Here is a 17,500-nt window from a genome sequence, read left to right on the forward strand (position 1 = left end):
GGCAGAGGGCGGACCATGGTGTGGGTCCCTGCCCGGAGTTGTGGTTCTCTCACTCTGGGCAGAGGGTGGACCAAGGTGGGGGTCCCCGCCCAGAGCTCTGGTTCTCCAAGTCGGGCTAGAGCCGGAGAACCTCGGCCAGAGGGAACCAGAGAACCAGAGCGGCCGCCAAAACCTAAGTCGATTTTGGGTTACCAGTGGCCCGGTTCTCTGGTGGCGCGGGGTTGGCTGGGACAGTAATGCCCGGGCTTAAGCGTGGGACCCCCGGGTTCGGCCGGTGCTCGGGTGAGGGTGGAGGCCGGGGCAGTGGGGTGGCTCTGGTTCCCTGAGGCGGGCGGAAGGGTGGACCTAGGCGGGGGTCCACAGCCGGAGCTCTGGTTCTCCGAGTCGGGCAGAGGGTGGACCAAGGCGGGGGTCCCTGCCCGGAGCTCTGGTTCTCCGAGTCTGGCTAGAGGGTGGACCAAGGTGGGGGTCCAAGGCCGGGCCCCTGGTTCCCAGAGGCGGACGGGAGCGCCGGGTGGGTCCCTCCTCCACCCCGGTACTCTCCTCGGGCCGCCATAGCCTAAGTCGATCTTGGGTTACCAGTGGCCCGGTTCTCTGGAGGCGCGGGGTTGGCTGGGACATTAATGCCCGGGCTTAAGTGTGGGACCCCCGGGTTCGGCCGGTGCTCGGGTGAGGGTGGAGGCCGGGGCCGTGCAGCAGCTCTGGTTCTCCGAGTCGGGCAGAGGGGGTGGCGTCGTGGGGGTCCACGTCCGGGTCCCTGGTTCCCTGAGGCGGGTATGAGGGTGGACCAAGGTGGGTGTCCACGGCCGGAGCTCTTGTTCTCCGAGTCGGGCAGAGGGTGTGGCGTCGTGGGGGTCCCAGGCCGGGTCCCTGGTTCCCTGAGGCGGGTATGAGGGTGGACCAAGGTGGGTGTCCACGGCCGGAGCTCTGGTTCTCCGAGTCGGGCAGAGGGTGTGGTGTTGTGGGGGTCCACGTCCGGGTCCCTGGTTCCCTGAGGCGGGTATGAGGGTGGACCAAGGTGGGTGTCCACGGCCGGAGCTCTGGTTCTCCGAGTCGGGCAGAGGGTGTGGTGTTGTGGGGGTCCCAGGCCGGGTCCTTGGTTCCCTGAGGCGGGTATGAGGGTGGACCAAGGTGGGTGTACACGGCCGGAGCTCTGGTTCTCCGAGTCGGGCGGAGGGTGGACCTAGGTGTGGGTCCCTGCCCGGAGTTGTGGTTCTCCGAGTCGGGCAGTGGTTGGGTCAGGGTGGGGGTCCCTGCCCGGAGCTCTGGTTCTCTCACTCTGGGCAGAGGGTGTGGCGTCGTGGGGGTCCCAGGCCGGGTCCCTGGTTCCCTGAGGCGGGTATGAGGGTGGACCAAGGTGGGTGTCCACGGCCGGAGCTCTGGTTCTCCGAGCCGGGCAGAGGGTGTGGTGTTGTGGGGGTCCCAGGCCGGGTCCCTGGTTCCCTGAGGCGGGTATGAGGGTGGACCAAGGTGGGTGTCCACGGCCGGAGCTCTGGTTCTCCGAGTCGGGCGGAGGGTGGACCTAGGTGTGGGTCCCTGCCCGGAGCTCTGGTTCTCCGAGTCGGGTGAATCCCTGTCAGGAATTGGGGACTTCATCACATATGATGAAAAATCCCCAATTCTTTACAGGGATTCACCCGCTGAAAATGTCTAAGTCGAAAACAGCATCCCACCTGCAACTTATTTGACGGAGCTCTTTGTGGACAGTTTGATTTTATGCCAATTTTGCATAATTAATATCTGTAATGTACATCAGATCGTTGTGCTATATGACCCCAGAGTATGGAGCCCCAAGTCGGCTTGGTTCCCGAGTTACGCCCGGTCAGATATGGGACTTTGACCGGGTGTATCTCAGAAACCACGCCGACTTGGGGCTCCATACTCCGGGCATGGGGAGGCACCCTTGGGCCCCCCATGACCCCAGAGTATGGAGCCCCAAATCGGCTTGGTTCCTGAGTTATGCTCGGTCAGAGATGGGACTTTGACCGGGTGTATCTCGAAAACCACGCCGACTTGGAGCTCCATACTCCGGGCATGGGGAGGGCCCATAGGGCCCCTTCAGACCCCACCATCCCCAGCTCCTGGGACATTCCGATTCCGAGATACGGCCACTTCCTGTCCAGGTTTGACCGGGCGTATCTCGGAAACCACGCCGAATTGGAGCTCCATACTCTGGGCACAGGGGGGTCTCCTCGAGCACCCCCCACGCCCAGAGTATGGAGCCCCAACTCGGCTTACTTTTATAGTTACGTCCGGTCAAAGTTCCAACTTTTGAGGTGGCGTATCTCTGGAGCCGAGCCGAGTCGGGCCTCCGAACTCTGGGGACGCGGGTCGCCCCCCCACGCCCAGAGTCTGGAGCCCCAAATCGTCCGGTTCCCGGAGCCGGGTAAACGGTGGGACTAACTGGGACTCTCTTAAGGTAGGGTTGACCAGAGTGCATTTGTTTGAACCGGTGTATCTCAGTGCTGAAGCCGAGTTGGGGCTCCATACTCTGGGCACGGGGGGGTCTCATAGTGGTCCCCCCACGCCCAGAGTATGGAGCCCCAACTCGGCTAACTTTTCGAGTTAGGTCCGGTCAAAGTTCCAACTTTGAGGTGGCACATCTCTGGAACCAAGCCGAGTTGGGGCTCCATACTCTGGGCACAGGGGGGTCTCATAGTGGTCCCCCCACGCCCAGAGTATGGAGCCCCAACTCGGCTAACTTTTCGAGTTAGGTCCGGTCAAAGTTCAGAATTTGAGGTGGCACATCTCCGGAACCAAGCCGATTTGGGGCTCCATACGCTGGGCACAGGGGGATGTCCTCGAGCACCCCCCACGCCCACAGTTTGGAGTCCCAACTCGGCTTACTTTTCGAGATACGCCCGGTCAAACCTGGACAGGAAGTGAGCGTATCTCGGGAACCGAGCCGAGTTGGGGCTCCATACGCTGGGCACAGGGGGGTGTCATCGAGCACCCCCCACGCCCGGAGCATGGAGCCCCAACTCGGCTTACTTTTCGAGTTAGGTCCGGTCAAAGTTCAGAATTTGAGGTGGCATATCTCTGGAGCCAAGCCGAGTTGGGGCTCCATACGCGGGGCACAGGGGGGTGTCCTCGAGCACCCCCCACGCCCAGAGTATGGAGCCCCAACTCGGCTTACTTTTCGAGTTAGGTCCGGTCAAAGTTCCAAATTTGAGGTGGCATATCTCTGGAACCAAGCCGAGTTGGGGCTCCGTACGCTGGGCACAGGGGGGTGTCCTCGAGCACCCCCCACGCCCAGAGTTTGGAGTCCCAACTCGGCTTACTTTTCGAGATACGCCCGATCAAACCTGGACAGGAAGTGACCGTATCTCGGGAACCGAGCAGAGTCCGGCCCCCTTACGCCCGGTGTCGGGGGGTCTCGTCGTACTCCCCCCACCCCCAGAGTCCGGAGCCCCAACTCGGCCTCCTCTCCGAGTTACGCCCGGTCGAATCCGGACAGGAAGTGGCCGTATCTCGGGACCGGGAGGTCCCCGGGGTTCGAGACGGCGGGAGAAGTAGGGTCCCCCGGGGTCCCCTCACCACCCGCCGTCCCCGGCCTCTGGGACCCCCCGGTCCCGAGATAGGCCCGGTAACGCGCGAGGGACTTTTTGAAAAAGCGGCCCGTATCTCGGGAAGGGGAGGTCCCAGAGTCTCGCCCTTTCGGGGGTCGGGGGATCCCTCCGGGCCCCCTCTGACCCAGCCTCCCCGGGCCCCTGGGACCTTTCCTTCCGAGGCGCGCGCCGTCCCGTCGGGCCACTTTTCTCCGGGACCGGGGGGCACCGGAGCTCCGGGGCGGGCTCGTCGGAAGGGGCCCACCGAGACCCTACTTTGACCCGAGTTTGGAGTCTCTAGGCGGCCGGGTCCCCGAGCCACAGCCGCCCAAAGTCGGTGCCCTTTTCCCGGTCCGAAAAACGCCTCAGAGTCCAAAACCTGCAGTGGGCCGGGACTTCCGGGGCCCCTGAGGCTCTGGCGGCGGTCCCGGGAAGGTTCACCTTTCTCGGGCACGGTCAGGTCGCCCCCGCGGTCCCGGGAGTCCCGTCGGAGACGTGGGTGTCAGCCACGAGCGCAGCGTGGTGGGGAAATTTTTTGTTTTTCGCGAATATCTCGACAAGCACGCGGCGAAAAAATTCCAAACTCGGGTCGCTCGTAGGGCTCGAGGGGGCCTATCCAACGAGCCCACCCACGTCCCCGAGGGCCGTCGGGCCAGGGAGTTACGCCCGGTCAAAGGCGCACCTTTACGGGCTTATATCTCGGGAACCCCCGGCCCAATATTCCCCAAACTCTAATAGATCGTAGTGCCGGACGAGGCCTTTCGAAAGAGCCCACCCCCGAGGTCCAACTCGCCCGGGTCCCCGAGTTACAGCCGTCCAAAGTCGGGGGTCCCAGCGAACGGCGATCCCGTAGGGGGCGCTCCCGAGGCCCGTCACTCCAGGGTTCGAGCAAGGGCCCTACTGGGACCCCCTCACCCGAATTTGAGCTCTCTGGGTCTTCGCGTTCCCGAGATACGGGCGATTTTGTTCCGAGGCCGTGACGTCATCGGCGGCCGCCATTTTGAAGCGCGCCCGGTGGTTTTCGGCCGATATCTCCGCGAAAACACCACCAAAATTCACCAAACCGGTACCGTTTTGTTCGTCTCGACTAGACGCTTCCAACGAGCTCGGTGCCCGCCGAATCCGTCGAGTTTTCGCCGAGATATTCGCGTTTTTCGCTTTCGCGGCGCTGTATCTCGGGCCCCCGGGGGCCCCCGGAGCTGCGGGTGGTCTCGTTGGAAAGCTCTCGTCCCGCTCTAAACACGATAAAAATTTGGCGTCGATCGGACGCGGCTTCGCCGAGTTACGGCCGTTTAAAGCCGTTTGCAGTGGGTTACCATCCTGCAAACTGCAGGCGCTCGTCGGCGGCCCGCCCGCGGGCCGAGCTCGGTGCTTCATACCCGGCTTAAAGCGCCCAGCCCCGCGGTTCTGGAGGAACTGCCGGAGCAAAGGGTGTCCTGCAACGAGCCATTTGGGTTATGGGGAGAAGGGGAGTGTGTGTGTGTGTGTGTGTGTGCGCGCGCGCTTGCCCCCCTTTCTCCCTGGGAGCGTGGCTTGGCCCTGGGGGCTCGTCTCTCCACGGAGGTCTCTCGCCCGCCCCGGGTGGCTCGATCCCTGGGCACGGCTCGGTCCTCCTCGGTGGGGTTGGCTGAGCTCCAGAGCCGAGCTCGCTCCAAAACCTAAGTGCCAAACGTTGGCGGTGACCGGAAGACCCAGGCGCTCGGTCCTTCCCGACCAGCCCCGAAGAGGTCGGTCCGTCCTGGGCCAGACGCAGGTTCGCCCGCCGCCCCGGGTGCCTCGTCTGGAGCCGAGACGGTCCTAAAACTGACCACAGGGGTTGTATGGCGAGGGAGTGTGGTGGAGGCACACACACACACACACACACACACACACACACACACACACACACACACCACCACCACCCTCGGAGGGCCTCCAGGAGCAATCCAATCCAAGCCCAGCCAGGAGGCACTCTGGGTGGGATAAAATCTGAATTGTGCCAGTGCCATGGAGCTCTGGAGGGAGAGGGCCTCCAGGAGCAATCCAAGCCCAGCCCAGGTGGCACTCTGGTTGGGTGGGATAAAATCTGAATTTTGCCAGTGCCATGGAGCTCTGGAGGGACAGGGCCTCCAGGAGCAATCCAAGCCCAGCCAGGTGGCACTCTGGTTGGGTGGGATAAAATCTGAATTTTGCCAGTGCCATGGAGCTCTGGAGGGAGAGGGCCTCCAGGAGCAATCCAAGCCCAGCCCAGGTGGCACTCTGGTTGGGTGGGATAAAATCTGAATTTTGCCAGTGCCATGGAGCTCTGGAGGGACAGGGCCTCCAGGAGCAATCCAAGCCCAGCCAGGAGGCACTCTGGTTGGGTGGGATAAAATCTGAATTTTGCCAGTGCCATGGAGCTCTGGAGGGAGAGGGCCTCCAGGAGCAATCCAAGCCCAGCCCAGGTGGCACTCTGGTTGGGTGGGATAAAATCTGAATTTTGCCAGTGCCATGGAGCTCTGGAGGGACAGGGCCTCCAGGAGCAATCCAAGCCCAGCCAGGTGGCACTCTGGTTGGGTGGGATAAAATCTGAATTTTGCCAGTGCCATGGAGCTCTGGAGGGAGAGGGCCTCCAGGAGCAATCCAAGCCCAGCCCAGGTGGCACTCTGGTTGGGTGGGATAAAATCTGAATTTTGCCAGTGCCATGGAGCTCTGGAGGGACAGGGCCTCCAGGAGCAATCCAAGCCCAGCCAGGTGGCACTCTGGTTGGGTGGGATAAAATCTGAATTTTGCCAGTGCCATGGAGCTCTGGAGGGAGAGGGCCTCCAGGAGCAATCCAAGCCCAGCCCAGGTGGCACTCTGGTTGGGTGGGATAAAATCTGAATTTTGCCAGTGCCATGGAGCTCTGGAGGGACAGGGCCTCCAGGAGCAATCCAAGCCCAGCCAGGTGGCACTCTGGTTGGGTGGGATAAAATCTGAATTTTGCCAGTGCCATGGAGCTCTGGAGGGAGAGGGCCTCCAGGAGCAATCCAAGCCCAGCCCAGGTGGCACTCTGGTTGGGTGGGATAAAATCTGAATTTTGCCAGTGCCATGGAGCTCTGGAGGGACAGGGCCTCCAGGAGCAATCCAAGCCCAGCCCAGGTGGCACTCTGGTTGGGTGGGATAAAATCTGAATTTTGCCAGTGCCATGGAGCTCTGGAGGGAGAGGGCCTCCAGGAGCAATCCAAGCCCAGCCCAGGTGGCACTCTGGTTGGGTGGGATAAAATCTGAATTTTGCCAGTGCCATGGAGCTCTGGAGGGAGAGGGCCTCCAGGAGCAATCCAAGCCCAGCCCAGGTGGCACTCTGGTTGGGTGGGATAAAATCTGAATTTTGCCAGTGCCATGGAGCCCTGGAGGGAGAGGGCCTCCAGGAGCAATCCAAGCCCAGCCCAGGTGGCACTCTGGTTGGGTGGGATAAAATCTGAATTTTGCCAGTGCCATGGAGCCCTGGAGGGAGAGGGCCTCCGGGAGCAATCCAAGCCCAGCCAGGTGGCACCCTGGCTGGGGAGGGAGGTTGAAAATGACCGAGTTGGATCACTGGGAGTCCTGAGCACCAGGGCCCCTTCAAGGCAGAGAGCAAAGCCAGAGAGACTGCACTCTGGCTGGGGAGTAACTGGAAAAAACATGAAACATCCAGGAAGAGACGGGCTGATTTTCTAAAAATCTGAATCCCAGGTGAGGTGCAGCTCTCCTGGGCACGAATAAAAGCTCAAATGCCAGGCTTTAAACATGACAGAGTCCACGATGTTGCTGTGGTCTCAAAGCTCCAGGACCTTCAGGGCAGTGGACCAAGCCGTAGAGGTTGCACTCTGGCTGGGTGAGCGAGTTTAATCTCCGCCACGGTGGAGCTCTTAAAACCATGAAACCTCCAGGAAAAGACGGTCTGATTTTCCTCTAAAGTCCATCCCAGGGTGGGTGCATCTCTCCTGGGCACGAATAAAGCCCAAAGCCCATGGAGAAAATGACCCTGAAGCCAAGCTCTTGAAAATGACAAAGTCCAAAAAAGTTGCGGTGCGTTCAGAGCTCCATGCTCTACGACCTCATTGGCCGTCCCAGGGAGGGTGCACCGTCCTGGGCAAGAGTCAGATTCTCCCGCCCTCCCTGGAGCTCCGTGTGGAGCAAAGACGGTCCTAAAACGTCCCTTTGGGCTTCTGTAGAGGAGACAAACTCTTTTGAATGACAAAGTCCACGATGTTGCTGTGGTCTCAAAGCTCCAGGGCCTTCAAGGCAGTGGACCAAAACGGAGAGGTTGCACTCTGGCTGGGTGAGCGAGTTCAATCTCCGCCACGGTGGAGCTCTTAAAAACATGAAACCTCCAGGAAAAGACGGGCTGATTTTCCTCTAATGTCCATCCCAGGGTGGGTGCATCTCTCCTGGGCACGAATAAAGCTCAAACGCCCACGGTGGAATGCCGAGCTTTAAAAATGTCAGAGTCCACGATGTTGCTGTGGACTGAAAGCTCCAGGGCCTTCAAGGCAGTGGACCAAGCCGTAGAGGTTGCACTCTGGCTGGGTGAGCGAGTTCAATCTCCGCCACGGTGGAGCTCTTAAAACCATGAAACCTCCAGGAAAAGACGGTCTGATTTTCCTCTAATGTCCATCCCAGGGTGGGTGCACCTCTCCTGGGCACGAATAAAGCCCAAAGCCCATGGAGAAAATGACCCTGAAACCAAGCTCTTGAAAATGACAAAGTCCAAAAAAGTTGCGGTGCTTTCAGAGCTCCATGCTCTCGGACCTCACTGGGAAGCCCAGGGAGGGTGGACCGTCCTGGGCAAGAGTCAGATTCGCCCGCCCTCCCTGGAGCTCCGTATGGAGCAAAGACGGTCCTAAAACGTCCCTTTGGGCTTCTGTAGAGGAGACAAGCTCTTTCAAATGACAGAGTCCACGATGTTGCTGTGGTCTGAAAGCTCCAGGGCCTTCAAGGCAGTGGACCAAGCCGGAGAGGTTGCACTCTGGCTGGGTGAGCGAGTTCAATCTCCGCCACGGTGGAGCTCTTAAAACCATGAAACCTCCAGGAAAAGACGGTCTGATTTTCCTCTAATGTCCATCCCAGGGTGGGTGCACCTCTCCTGGGCACGAATAAAGCCCAAAGCCCATGGAGAAAATGACCCTGAAACCAAGCTCTCGAAAATGACAAAGTCCAAAAAAGTTGCGGCTCTTTCAGAGCTCCATGCTCTCGGACCTCACTGGGAAGCCCAGGGAGGGTGGACCGTCCTGGGCAAGAGTCAGATTCGCCCGCCCTCCCTGGAGCTCCGTATGGAGCAAAGACGGTCCTAAAACGTCCCTTTGGGCTTCTGTAGAGGAGACAAGCTCTTTCAAATGACAGAGTCCACGATGTTGCTGTGGTCTGAAAGCTCCAGGGCCTTCAAGGCAGTGGACCAAGCCGGAGAGGTTGCACTCTGGCTGGGTGAGCGAGTTCAATCTCCGCCACGGTGGAGCTCTTAAAACCATGAAACCTCCAGGAAAAGACGGTCTGATTTTCCTCTAATGTCCATCCCAGGGTGGGTGCACCTCTCCTGGGCACGAATAAAGCCCAAAGCCCATGGAGAAAATGACCCTGAAACCAAGCTCTCGAAAATGACAAAGTCCAAAAAAGTTGCGGCTCTTTCAGAGCTCCATGCTCTCGGACCTCACTGGGAAGCCCAGGGAGGGTGGACCGTCCTGGGCAAGAGTCAGATTCGCCCGCCCTCCCTGGAGCTCCGTATGGAGCAAAGACGGTCTTAAAACGTCCCTTTGGGCTTCTGTAGAGGAGACAAGCTCTTTCAAATGACAGAGTCCACGATGTTGCTGTGGTCTGACAGCTCCAGGGCCTTCAAGGCAGTGGACCAAGCCGGAGAGGTTGCACTCTGGCTGGGTGAGCGAGTTCAATCTCCGCCAAGGTGGAGCTCTTAAAACCATGAAACCTCCAGGAAAAGACGGGCTGATTTTCCTCTAATGTCCATCCCAGGGTCGGTGCATCTCTCCTGGACACGAATAAAGCCCAAAGCCCATGGAGAAAATGACCCTGAAGCCAAGCTCTCGAAAATGACAAAGTCCAAAAAGTTGCGGTGCGTTCAGAGCTCCATGCTCTAAGACCTCATTGGCCGACCCAGGGAGGGTGCACCGTCCTGGGCAAGAGTCAGATTCGCCCGCCCTCCCTGGAGCTCCGTATGGAGCAAAGACGGTCCTAAAACGTCCCTTTGGGCTTCTGTAGAGGAGACAAGCTCTTTCAAATGACAGAGTCCACGATGTTGCTGTGGTCTGAAAGCTCCAGGGCCTTCAAGGCAGTGGACCAAGCCGGAGAGGTTGCACTCTGGCTGGGTGAGCGAGTTCAATCTCCGCCAAGGTGGAGCTCTTAAAACCATGAAACCTCCAGGAAAAGACGGGCTGATTTTCCTCTAATGTCCATCCCAGGGTGGGTGCATCTCTCCTGGACACGAATAAAGCCCAAAGCCCATGGAGAAAATGACCCTGAAGCCAAGCTCTCGAAAATGACAAAGTCCAAAAAGTTGCGGTGCGTTCAGAGCTCCATGCTCTAAGACCTCATTGGCCGACCCAGGGAGGGTGCACCGTCCTGGGCAAGAGTCAGATTCGCCCGCCCTCCCTGGAGCTCCGTGTGGAGCAAAGACGGTCTTAAAACGTCCCTTCGGGCTTCTGTAGAGGAGACAAGCTCTTACAAATGACAGAGTCCACGATGTTGCTGTGGTCTGAAAGCTCCAGGGCCTTCAAGGCAGTGGACCAAGCCGGAGAGGTTGCACTCTGGCTGGGTGAGCGAGTTCAATCTCCGCCAAGGTGGAGCTCTTAAAACCATGAAACCTCCAGGAAAAGACGGGCTAATTTTCCTCTAATGTCCATCCCAGGGTGGGTGCATCTCTCCTGGACACGAATAAAGCCCAAAGCCCATGGAGAAAATGACCCTGAAGCCAAGCTCTCGAAAATGACAAAGTCCAAAAAGTTGCGGTGCGTTCAGAGCTCCATGCTCTAAGACCTCATTGGCCGACCCAGGGAGGGTGCACCGTCCTGGGCAAGAGTCAGATTCGCCCGCCCTCCCTGGAGCTCCGTGTGGAGCAAAGACGGTCTTAAAACGTCCCTTCGGGCTTCTGTAGAGGAGACAAGCTCTTACAAATGACAGAGTCCACGATGTTGCTGTGGTCTGAAAGCTCCAGGGCCTTCAAGGCAGTGGACCAAGCCGGAGAGGTTGCACTCTGGCTGGGTGAGCGAGTTCAATCTCCGCCAAGGTGGAGCTCTTAAAACCATGAAACCTCCAGGAAAAGACGGGCTGATTTTCCTCTAATGTCCATCCCAGGGTGGGTGCATCTCTCCTGGACACGAATAAAGCCCAAAGCCCATGGAGAAAATGACCCTGAAGCCAAGCTCTCGAAAATGACAAAGTCCAAAAAGTTGCGGTGCGTTCAGAGCTCCATGCTCTAAGACCTCATTGGCCGACCCAGGGAGGGTGCACCGTCCTGGGCAAGAGTCAGATTCGCCCGCCCTCCCTGGAGCTCCGTGTGGAGCAAAGACGGTCTTAATACGTCCCTTCGGGCTTCTGTAGAGGAGACAAGCTCTTACAAATGACAGAGTCCACGATGTTGCTGTGGTCTGAAAGCTCCAGGGCCTTCAAGGCAGTGGACCAAGCCGGAGAGGTTGCACTCTGGCTGGGTGAGCGAGTTCAATCTCCGCCAAGGTGGAGCTCTTAAAACCATGAAACCTCCAGGAAAAGACGGGCTGATTTTCCTCTAATGTCCATCCCAGGGTGGGTGCATCTCTCCTGGACACGAATAAAGCCCAAAGCCCATGGAGAAAATGACCCTGAAGCCAAGCTCTCGAAAATGACAAAGTCCAAAAAGTTGCGGTGCGTTCAGAGCTCCATGCTCTAAGACCTCATTGGCCGACCCAGGGAGGGTGCACCGTCCTAGGCAAGAGTCAGATTCGCCCGCCCTCCCTGGAGCTCCGTGTGGAGCAAAGACGGTCTTAAAACGTCCCTTCGGGCTTCTGTAGAGGAGACAAGCTCTTACAAATGACAGAGTCCACGATGTTGCTGTGGTCTGAAAGCTCCAGGGCCTTCAAGGCAGTGGACCAAGCCGGAGAGGTTGCACTCTGGCTGGGTGAGCGAGTTAAATCTCCGCCAAGGTGGAGCTCTTAAAACCATGAAACCTCCAGGAAAAGACGGGCTGATTTTCCTCTAATGTCCATCCCAGGGTGGGTGCATCTCTCCTGGGCACGAATAAAGCTCAAACGCCCACGGTGGAATGCCGAGCTTTAAAAATGACAGAGTCCACGATGTTGCTGTGGACTGAAAGCTCCAGGGCCTTCAAGGCAGTGGACCAAGCCGGAGAGGTTGCACTCTGGCTGGGTGAGCGAGTTCAATCTCCGCCACGGTGGAGCTCTTAAATACATGAAACCTCCAGGAAAAGTCGGGCCCGTTCTTCTGAAAAAGTCCTTCCCAGGCAAAGCGCACCTCTCCTGGGCACGAATAAAGCCCAAAGCCCATGGAGAAAATGACCCTGAAACCAAGCTCTTGAAAATGACAAAGTCCAAAAAAGTTGCGGTGCGTTCAGAGCTCCATGCTCTCGGACCTCACTGGGAAGCCCAGGGAGGGTGGACCGTCCTGGGCCAGAGTCATATTCGCCCGCCCTCCCTGGAGCTCATATTGGAGCAAAGACGGTCCTAAAACGGCCCTTCGGGCTTCTGTGGAGGAGACAAGCTCTTACAAATGACAGAGTCCACGATGTTGCTGTGGTCTCAAAGCTCCAGGGCCTTCAAGGCAGTGGACCAAGCCGGAGAGGCTGCACTCTGGCTGGGTGAGCGAGTTCAATCTCCGCCACGGCGGAGCTCTTAAAAACATGAAACCTCCAGGAAAAGACGGGCCCGTTCTTCTGAAAAAGTCCATCCCAGGCAAAGCGCACCTCTCCCGGGCACGAATAAAGCCCAAAGCCCGTGGAGAAAATGACCCTGAAGCCAAGCTCTTGAAAATGACAAAGTCCAAAAAAGTTGCGGTGCGTTCAGAGCTCCATGCTCTACGACCTCATTGGCCGTCCCAGGGAGGGTGCACCGTCCTGGGCAAGAGTCAGATTCCCCCGCCCTCCCTGGAGCTCTGTGTGGAGCAAAGACGGTCCTAAAACGTCCCTTCAGGCTTTTGTAGAGGAGGTGGAGAAGCCTTCCTGGGCACGAAGCAAGCTCAAACGCCCATGGCGGGCTTGACTCTGGAGTCAAATTCGAAAAAAATTGACCGAGTCCAAAAAGTTGCTGTGGGTTCAAAGCTCCATGCTCTACGACCTCCCTGGCTAGCCCAGGGAGGGTGCACCGTCCTGGGCCAGAGTCAGATTCGCCCGCCACCCGCTGGAGCTCCATCTGGAGAAAAGACGGTCCTGAAACGGACCTTCGGGGCTTTATCGGGGAAGGGAAGTAGAGCGGTGGAGGGCACGCACAACCCATGAACAGACCGTCGTGAGCCCCGCTCGGAGTCTCTCTGCGTGGGTATAAAAATACAGATTACACAGTGCGCTCGGTGGAGCTCTGGAAGTCCTGGTGGGAGACGGCCCCCAGGGGAAAAAAAAGCCCGGCCGGGGTGTGCTCTGGCTGGGGAGAGAAAGAATTCAATCTCCACCGCGGGGGTGGATCACTGCATGTACGAAACATCCAGGAAAATGACGGCTGCTGGTTTACTTCTCTAAGTGCTTCCCAGGAAGGGTGCAGCCTTCCTGGGCACGAATCGAATCCAAAGCCCCCATGGCGGGCATGACTCTGGAGTCAAAAGGTTGCTGTGGGTTCAGAGCTTCCATGGTATCAGACCTTTCTGGCCATCCCAGGGAGGGTGCGCCGTCCTGGTTCAGATTCAGATTCGCCCCCAACCCCTGGAGCTCCTTCTGGAGAAAAGATGGTCCTGAAACGGACCTTGGGGTCTTTATCGGGGAGGGGAAGTAATGCGGTGGAGGGCACACAGAACCCATTAACAGACCTCCGTGAGCCCCCCGCTCAGAGTCTCTCTGCTTGGGTATAAAAATCCAGATTACACAGTGCGCACGGTGGAGCTCTGGAAGTCCTGGTGGGACCCCCAGGGAAAAAAAATAAAAGCCCGGCCGGGGTACGCTCTGACTGGGGAGAGAAATAATTCAATCTCCAACCGCGGCGGTGGATCTCTGCATGTACGAAACCTCCAGGAAAATGACGGCTGCTGGTTTTCTTCTCTAAATGCATCCCAGGAAGGGTGCAGACTTCCTGGGCACAAATCAAGCTCAAAGTCCCCTTGGCGGGCCTGACTCTGGAGTCAAATTTGAAAAATTGACAGAGTCCAAAATGTTGCCGTGTGATCAGAGCTCCACGATCTCAGAACCTCCCTGGCCATCCCAGGGAGGGTGCGCCGTCCTGGGTCAGATTCAGATTCGCTCCCCACCCCTGGAGCTCCTTCTGGAGAAAAGACGGTCTTAAAACGGACCTTGGGGTCTTTATCGGGAAGGGGAAGTAGTGCGGTGGAGGGCACACAGAACCCATTAACAGACCTCCGTGAGCCCCCCGCTCAGAGTCTCTCTGCTTGGGTATAAAAATCCAGATTACACAGTGCGCACGGTGGAGCTCTGGAAGTCCTGGTGGGACCCCCAGGGAAAAAAATAAAAGCCCGGCCGGGGTACGCTCTGACTGGGGAGAGAAATAATTCAATCTCCACCGCGGCGGTGGATCTCTGCATGTACGAAACCTCCAGGAAAATGACGGCTGCTGGTTTTCTTCCCTAACTGCATCCCAGGAAGGGTGCAGACTTCCTGGGCACTAATCAAGCTCAAAGTCCCCTTGGCGGGCCTGACTCTGGAGTCAAATTTGAAAAATTGACAAGAGTCCAAAATGTTGCCGTGTGATCAGAGCTCCACGATCTCAGAACCTCCCTGGCCATCCCAGGGAGGGTGCGCCGTCCTGGGTCAGATTCAGATTCGCTCCACACCCCTGGAGCTCCTTCTGGAGAAAAGACGGTCCTAAAACGGACCTTGGGGTCTTTATCGGGAGAGGGGAAGTAGTGCGGTGGAGGGCACACAGAACCCATTAACAGACCACCATGAGCCCCCCGCTCAGAGTCTCTCTGCTTGGGTATAAAATCCAGATTACACAGTGCGCGCGGTGGAGCTCTGGAAGTCCTGGTGGGAGAGGGCCCCCAGGAAAAAAAAAAAGCCCGGTCATGTTGCGCTGGGGAGAGAAAGAATTCAATCACCACCGCGGCGGTGGATCTCTGCATGTACGAAACCTCCAGGAAAATGACGGCTGCTGGTTTTCTTCTCTAACTGCATCCCAGGAAGGGTGCAGACTTCCTGGGCACGAATCAAGCTCAAAGTCCCCTTGGCGGGCCTGACTCTGGAGTCAAATTTGAAAAAGTGAGAACCGTGGTGGTCAGACCGGGTTGGGAAACGATCTGACCCAGCCCAGATAAAGTGCACTCTGTGCGGGCGAGACTTCCAGGAAACGCGCGGGTCTGGTTTGGACACCCAGACTCTCCTCGGACAAGGTAACGGTAGACGGGCGCCTCCGGGTTGCCTGGGGCCCGGAGGGGTGCACCCTCTCCTTCGGGCCGTCGCTGTCAGGGTTGACTGGTCGATTGGAACTTTGGACGCGCCTGGGGACGGCCCCTGCCCGGTCGCGAGACCGCTATGGGCAGCTTGCTCCTCCCCGCTTTGCGCGTCGACTCGAGACGCGGCCTCCCTCCGGGGAAAGCAGGCCGCGTCGACCTCGGGAGACTCAGATGGCCCGTCTGAAAACGGATGTCCGCAGCGGTGACGTCGGGACCGTCGTCAGGCTTTGACGGTTGGCGGGGTTTCGTTGGGGGCCCCCCATCACGGCACAGAGCCTGACTTCGCCCCGCGCCTCCCACCCGCTTTGAAAAGCACCCTTCCCCGTTACGGCCTCGATCCAGAGGCCTACCACCCCCCCGCCCTCACGGGCGGACGGTTCCTCACGCGCCCTATGAGCGGCCGTGCCGCCTCGAGCCCAGGCCCGAGCGGAGCGAGACCCGTGTGTAGGAAACCCGCGCGTCGCAGGTTCGTCCGTCCCGGGGCTCCTTTGATCCCGGGCTAAAACAAAAACCATATGCTTGTCGAACCGTCGGTCTGGGTAAACGGCAAAACGACTCCAGGGGCTTGAGACACCCCTGGAGCGACGGAGGAAGGTGCACCTCCGAAAGAAAAATGAAATTACGGACAGTGTCCGATCGAATGAGGTCCACGGAACAGAGAACCGTGGTGGTCAGACCGGGTGGGGAAGCGGTCTGGCTCAGCCCAGATAAAATGCACTCTGTGCGGGCGAGACTTCCAGTAAACGCGGGGGCTGGTTTGGACACCCAGACTCACCGCCGGTGCCCTGGGCGTGCATCCAGTGTGTGAAGGTGCACCGTCCTGGGCGAGCAGAGGGTGAAAGACACACAACACTCCTCGTAAGAAAATGGACAGTGTCCAAGATCTTGCATGCAAACGAGAGCCCTGTGCTCGCAGACCCGACCGTGGCCTGCTCAAAGTCAGATCCGTACGCTTGATGGCGCTCCTGCTGGAGCAAAGACGGTCCGAACACGGACGCTAGGGGTGTTGTAGAGGAGGTGGGGGACCGTCGCCACACTCTTCTCGGACAAGGTTAACGGAAGACGGGCGCCTCCGGGTTGCCTGGGGCCCGGAGGGGCGCACCCTCTCCTTCGGGCCGTCACTGTCAGGGTTGCCTGGTCGATTGGAACTTTGGACGCGCCTGGGGACGGCCCCTGCCCGGTCGCGAGACCGCTTTGGGCAGCTTGCTCCTCCCCGCTCTGCGCGTCGACGCTAGACGCGGCCTCCCTCCGGGGAAAGCAGGCCGTGTCGACTCTCGGGAGACTCAGATGGCCCGTCTGAAACGAATGTCCGCGACGGCGGCGGCGGACGCGGGCGCGTGGAATTCGGAATCGGACGGTCGGGGTGGCCGACACCCCCCGGTCCAGTCTTCGAGCCCGACCTTCGCCCCGCTCCTCCCCGCCCGAAAAGCACCTTTCCCGGTTACGGCCTTGATCCAGAGGCCTCCCACCCTGGCCCCGCCTGACGGACGGTTCCTCACGCGCCCTATGAGCGGCCGTGCCGCCTCGAGCCCCAGGGCCGAGCGGAGCGAGACCCGTGTGTAGGAAACCCGCGCGTGGTGGTTCGCCGTCCGGGGTCGATCCCGAGGTAAAAAAAAAAAAAAAGAACCATACGCTTGTCGGTCTGGGTAAAGGGCGAAACGACTCCGGGGGCTTGACTCACCCCTGGAGCGACGGAGGAAGGTGCACCTCCGAAAACTTTTTGAAAACGGACACCGTCCGTTGCAGACGAACGAGATTCCCACAACGACCAACCTCCCTGGAAGACTCCCAGGGAGAGTGCCTCGGGTTCGGGCACGGTCAAATCCGTCCGCGTGACGGAGCTCCCTTCGGAGCGACGTCGGTCCTAAAACGGACCTTGGGGGTTTTGTCGAGGAGGGCGACAAACGCTCCCGCTCGGACAAGGTGACGGAGGGCGGGCGCCCACGGAGGAAAGGGCGAAGAAAAAAAAACGGACAGAGTCCAAAACGGTGCGGTCCACCCAGATTCCCACGTACGCGAGACTCTCCGGCTGGCAACCGGGGAGAGTGCCTAGGTGTCGGGCACGTACGAATCCGTCGGCGGTGACGGAGCTCCGGTCGGAGCAAAGACGGTCCTAAAACGGCCCTTCGGGGTTTTGTCGAGGAGGGGACAAGCGCCCTGCTCGGACAAGGTGAGAGAAGGCGGGCGGCCCGCGGAAGGAGGCAGGCAGGCGATCCTCCTAAAGAAACGGACAGAGTCCGAAACGGTGCGGTTCACCCGGGTCACCGCGTACACGAGTCTCCCCGGCTGGCGACCGGGGAGAGTGCCTCTGTCTCGGGCACGTGAGAATCCGTCCCCGGCGACGGAGCTCCTGTCGGAGCAAAGACGGTCCTAAAACGGCCCTTCGGGGTTTTGTCGAGGAGGGGACAACGGCCCCGCTCGGACAA

The sequence above is a fragment of the Siphateles boraxobius genome, unplaced genomic scaffold (assembly GCF_051911475.1).
Source record: "Siphateles boraxobius isolate OS27281-9 unplaced genomic scaffold, OSU_SipBor_1 245, whole genome shotgun sequence".
Classification (NCBI taxonomy): domain Eukaryota; kingdom Metazoa; phylum Chordata; class Actinopteri; order Cypriniformes; family Leuciscidae; genus Siphateles; species Siphateles boraxobius.